This window comes from Chiloscyllium plagiosum, chromosome 6 (genome assembly GCF_004010195.1).
Source record: "Chiloscyllium plagiosum isolate BGI_BamShark_2017 chromosome 6, ASM401019v2, whole genome shotgun sequence".
NCBI classification, from domain to species: domain Eukaryota; kingdom Metazoa; phylum Chordata; class Chondrichthyes; order Orectolobiformes; family Hemiscylliidae; genus Chiloscyllium; species Chiloscyllium plagiosum.
The window spans coordinates 89988358-89993950 of NC_057715.1; the positions used below are offsets into that span (position 1 = coordinate 89988358).

Sequence of the window (5593 nt, forward strand, 5' to 3'; positions counted from 1 at the left end):
TCACAAATCTGTGCTGGCTGTCCCTAATCAAGCAGTGTCTTTCCCGATACTCATAAATCCTATCCCTCAGTACCCTTTCCATTACTTTGCCTACCACCGAAGTAAGACTAACTGGTCTGTAATTCCCGGGGTTATCCCTATTCCCTTTTTTGATCAGGGGCACAACATTTGCCACTCTCCAGTCCCCTGGTACCACCCCCGTTGACAGTGAAGACGAAAAGATCATTGCCAACGGTACTGCAATTTCCTCTCTTGCTTCCCACATAATCCTAGCTAGTCCTTCAAAAAAAAGTTAATTAAGTGCAGACTGAGTCATTTTTCATATCAATGGCTATTTGAGGAAAGTACAATATAGAAAGCAAATTAAAGCTTTTCTTTCAAACCAGTCTCAGACGAATGGATCAAGTGTTAGGATTTAGAAAATCTAACAACATTCCTTACAAGCTTGCAGATAGTGCTATTAGCAGCTTCATGTCAATTTACTAATTTTAAATGACAACTGGGGCAGAGAACGTGCTTGTGGCACAGTGGTAGGTGTCACTGCCTCTAAGCTCGAAGGCCTGGTTTCAAGATCCATCTGCTCTAAAGGTATGGCATAACAAAGGACAACTGGTCTTTTCCAAAGCTCAGTCCATTGAAAGACAGATTAAGTTAGGACTGCAAATATTTTGGGCTTCTGCATTTGACAATTTTTTAAAAACATTATTTCAGTTGCTATACATTAATTAAAAACTTCTTGTGCAATCACAATTGGGTTGTTCTGATGCAGATTTTCCTGCAAGCAGCTGTTAGTCCACTTTGGCCAAACTCTTACCTCATCAAAAATCATCCTTCCACAACTCAATCTTCATTTCTGATCCATTTTAGTTCTTTCTCATAATTAACTTCAACCTTCATGAATTATGGTCACTGAAGTGCTCTCCGACTGCCACACCTACCACTTGTTCATTTTGGTTTTTTAAACCTAGGTTCAATACCTCCCCAACTCTTGTAGGGCATCCAAAAAGCTCTCCTAGCTTGAGGATAACACTCCCGAAAGCATTTTAGTTTGTCTATCTCAGTTAATATTGAAGGAAATTGAAATCTTTATTACCCAATTGTTTTTACACTTGAGACTTGCCTACACATCCATCTTTCCATGTCGAGATTGTTTAGGACCTACAATACAACCCAGGCATTTACTGGTTTTTAAGTTGTACACATATTGCCTCATTGATGAACCAACAATATCATTCCTCCTTACTGTGGCAATTGACTTCGATTAATATTGCGACACCCTTCCTACTTATCTTGTCTAATGATTCTGTATCCCAAAATAATGAAGTGCCAGTCCTCCCCCTCGTCCCTCAACCATGTCTCCAAGATAGCAACAATATCACAAGCCTATGCTTTAAATCAACACCCTCAACTCATTTGTCTTACTTACAATAGCCCTTGCATTAAAATAAATGTAATCCAGCCTTGCCATACTCTTTTGCACCTGAATTTGATGATATTTGCATTGCCTTTTAGTCTAAATCAGTTCTCCTTCTGTTCTTGTCTGTCACCCCACTCCACTCCCTATCCCATCCCCTTGTTAAATAGATTTAAACCTCCACCCACTGCACTGGCAAACTTTCCCACAAAGATGTTGATGCCATTTGTTTCAGATGCAAACCAAACTTGTACAGGTGCCATCCTCCCCAGAAACAAACCCAGTAATCTAAAGCCCTGCCTCCTGGCCCAACATTTCAGCCATGCATTCATCTATGCCATAGTTATCCCTACACTCACTAGCAGGTAGCACCAGGAATAACCCAAAAAGATTACAACCTTTGAAGTCCTGCTTTTTAATCTGCTACCTAGTTCCTGAAATAGTCATTGCAGGATTTCTATATCTTGCAAATAGAAGATTTGCAAGATAAATCTACCTCTAACCAAGCTTTCAATCTTTTTCCAATAATATCTCTCAATGTTTTTGATCATTGACCTTGGGATATCTGTCTACAGAAGAGAGGTTATGAACTGTTTGTAATTTACATAAGTGATCTGGAGGAAAATACAGGCAGTCTGATTAGTAAGTTTGTGGATGACACCAAAAAGATTGGCAGAGTGAATAGTGAGGAGGATTGTCAAAAGATACAGCAGGATACAGATTGGTTGCAGATTTGGGCAGAGAAATAGCATCTAAAGTTTAAGCCAGACAAATGCAAGATGGTGCATTCTGGAAGATCAAATTCAAGATTGAATTATGCAATAAATGGCAGAATCATTAGGAGCACTGACATCGGGGGGTCTGGGTGTACAGTTCCACAGCTCCCTGAGAGTGGCAGATGGATGAGATGGACAAGGCGGCATACAGCACACATGCCTTCATTGGCTGGGGCATTAAATATAAATGTTGGCAAATTACGTTATGACTGTGTATAACTTTAGTTCGGCCACATTTGGAACACTGCACACAGTTCTGATCTCCACACTACCAGAAGGAAGTGGCTGCTTAGCAGAAAGTGCAGACTAGGTTTACCAGGTCTGGAGGACTTTAGTGATGAGAAATTGGATAAACTCATTGTTTTCTCTGGAAAGGCACAGCCTAAGGGGCGATCTGATAGAGATCGACAGAATTATGAGAGGGATAGAGAGGGTGGATATTCAAAGGCTTTTTCTCCGGATGGAAAGGTCAATTACAAGAACGCACAGTTCAAGGGGAGAGGGGGGAAGTATAGGGGTCAAGTGTGAGGAAACCTTTTCAGTTGGTGGGCTCCTGGAACACACTGCCAGTGGAGATCGTGGAAGCAGGCACGTTAGCAACATTTAAGACATATGTTGATAGACACATGAACAGGAGGTGAACAGAGGAATAGAAACTGTGCACAGGCAATAAGTAGTAGGTCTGAATAAGGATTAGAAATCAGCACAGGCTTGGTGTTTCAAAGGACCTGTTCCTGTGCTGTACTGTATTGTATAAATGCAAGTCAGAGTTAAATACTATAAACTGCACATCAATAAAGTGTAATGCTAATTTCTTGAAGGTGGAGTAATTTGCAAATAAAAAAAGCCAGTACACCATCATGGTGAGTACAATGCAAATTCAATGACTCTTACAGAAAAAAATTGTAAGATTTATCAACTTGCATTGCTTCACATTGCCACAGAAGGTTGCAAAACACACTTCCCACCTCAGCAATACACTCTTCCAACCTCCTCCCTCAGACAGAAGATACAGCGTCTTGAATACATACCAATAGGCTCAAGAACAACTTCTTCCCTGTTTTTAAGAGACTGCATAATGGACCTCTCTAATCTGACAACCAGAGCGACAGTTTCAAACCACTACAAATGTCGGAGGAAAGATCACAGAAGCGCTTCACAGGAGGCTCCTAAGCACTGAGGGTGTCACGTAGACAGGGGATGAAACGTCTGCAACACAAATTCCCAGCTCGGCGAACAGAACCACAACAATGAGCACCCAAGCTACAAATCGTCTCTCAAACTTTGGGGTCCTCTCTAACTTCAAATAATGTTGATCTTGCTTTGTGCACCTTCTGTGCAGCCTTAACCTTGTAATCCCTTGCTGTGTCCATACACCCTATAAGCAATATATCCTTGTTTTGTATGATCTGTTTGTACTGCTCACAAAACTTTTCACTGTACTTAGGTGCACATGACCACATTAAATCAAAAGCCTGATGATTAGAAGCTTGGAAGCTAATCTAATCATGGAGTTTGAAATTATCAAGTGGTTTAATAGTGGAATGGGGTGGAATTGTAAGTTATTTTTACTGTTCAGGGAATCTAGATCCTGGGGCAGCAAAATTTAAAAATTACAGCTTGTCAATTTCAAGAGTGCAAACAGGAAACGTTTACGTCCTTTAAAACAAAATCCTCAAAGAACTGTGGATGCTGGAAAAACCGAAACACACACAGAAGGGACACTCGACCCGAAACGTTAACTCTGATTTCTCTCCACAAATGCTGCCAGACCTGCTGGGCTTTTCCAGCATTTTATTTTTAAAATTTTGATTTCGAGCATCCGCAGATCTTTCAACTTTTAAACACAAACAGAACTTGCTTTGTGCATGTTTGGAAGAAGGGTCACGAGACCCGAATCATTACTTCACTGCAGATAATACCAGGCGTTGAGTTTCTCCAGCGTTTTCTGTTTCTGGCTTCTAACATTTGTATCCTCCTCCCACACATGCCCGCGCGGTGTTGGAAGACAGTTAGTCTTTCCCAGCCCATCCTTCCCCCCAACCACCAAAGTTAGGCCAATAGAAAGTTTAGGATCAGTACCTTTTAAGGCTGCCCACGGGATGGGAGGCAAAGGTGAGTAAATGGGATACCGCAGCAAACTCCAGCCCGCACCAAACAGCCGCAAACCGCAGCTAAACTTGTTCAAAAAGAAAAATAAAGAGCCATCCCCCTGCTCGGAGTAGAGATAGACGTTATTCCCCTCGGTGACCGCGTGACCCTCGGTCACATGGGCAGAGGACAAAGGTCATGCCGCGGTCACGTGCCCTTGCAGTCGTCTCCAGCAGCAACGAGGAGGCTGAGGGACGCTTTTCGGTGAGGAGGACGTTTGAAAACCGGGCCGAATCTTTTCGAGCCGCCGGTTTTATTTATTTATTTTTTTGCGTGTGTCCGAATGCGACGTGACGTGTAAATTTAATCAAATGGGCCGCGTGTGATTCCAGTGACACCTGCCGTATCTGGGTTCGCAGCTCCTGGTCGACAAACTGGTCTTGGACAGCGGTCTGTAAACCAGCGGCCACGGGGATTATTGTGGTGCAGCGGTAGAGTCCCTGTCTCTGGGCCTAGGAGACCTGGGTTATGACAATCGACAATAGGTGCAGGAGTAGGCCATTCTGCCCTTCGAGCCTGATCATCCTTAATCAGTATCCTGTTCTTGCCTTATCTCCATAACCCTTGATTCCACTATCCTTGAGAGCTCTATCAAACTCTTTCTTAAATGAATCTGGAGACTGGGCCTCCACTGTCCTCTGGGGCAGAGCATTCCACACAGCCACCACTCTCTGGGTGATGAGCTTTCTCCTCATCTCTGTCCTAAATGGTCTACCCCGTATTTTTAATCTGTGTCCTCTGGTTCGGCACTCGCCCATCAGCGGAAACATGTTTCCTGCCTCCAGAGTGCCCAATCCTTTAATAATCTCATATATCTCAATCAGATCCCCTCTCAGTCTTCTAAACTCAAGGGTATACAACCTTTACACCGCTGAGGCCAAACGCCCACCGACCTTTACACCGCTGAGGCCAAACGCCAGCTCGCAGATACCTTCTCCTACTGCCCTTGACCATGACCCCACCCCCCACCACCAAACCATCATCTCCCAGACCATCCATGACCTCATCACCTCGGGGGATCTCCCATCCACCGCCTCCAACCTCATAGTCCCACAACCCCGCACCGCCCGCTTCTACCTCCTGCCCAAAATCCACAAACCTGACTGCCCCGGCCGACCCATTGTCTCCGCCTGCTCCTGCCCCACCGAACTCATCTCCGCATACCTTGACACCGTCCTGTTCCCCTTAGTCCAAGAACTCCCCACCTACGTTCGGGACACCACCCATGCCCTCCACCTGCTCCATGATTTTC

At 44.1% G+C, this 5593-nt stretch overlaps 1 protein-coding gene and 1 long non-coding RNA gene across 4 annotated transcripts in view; one reads left to right on the plus strand and one right to left on the minus strand.

Annotated features, from left to right (window-relative positions):
• The window catches only part of sparta (spartin a), a 30085-nt gene extending 25650 nt beyond the window's left edge, over positions 1 to 4435 (minus strand). For 2 of the 3 annotated variants that reach the window (XM_043692076.1, XM_043692077.1), the window contains exon 1: positions 4273 to 4428. The gene's annotated coding sequence lies outside the window, so the exon portion shown is untranslated. Of the gene's footprint in view, positions 1 to 4272 lie in introns of all 3 variants that reach the window. The other variant, XM_043692078.1, reaches the window with a different exon arrangement.
• A 57-nt stretch (positions 4436 to 4492) lies between these two features.
• LOC122550804 overlaps positions 4493 to 5593 on the plus strand; it is a 10657-nt gene continuing 9556 nt past the window's right edge. The window contains exon 1 of the long non-coding RNA XR_006311949.1: positions 4493 to 4545. This is a non-coding gene — a long non-coding RNA (uncharacterized LOC122550804). The remainder of the gene's footprint in view (positions 4546 to 5593) is intronic.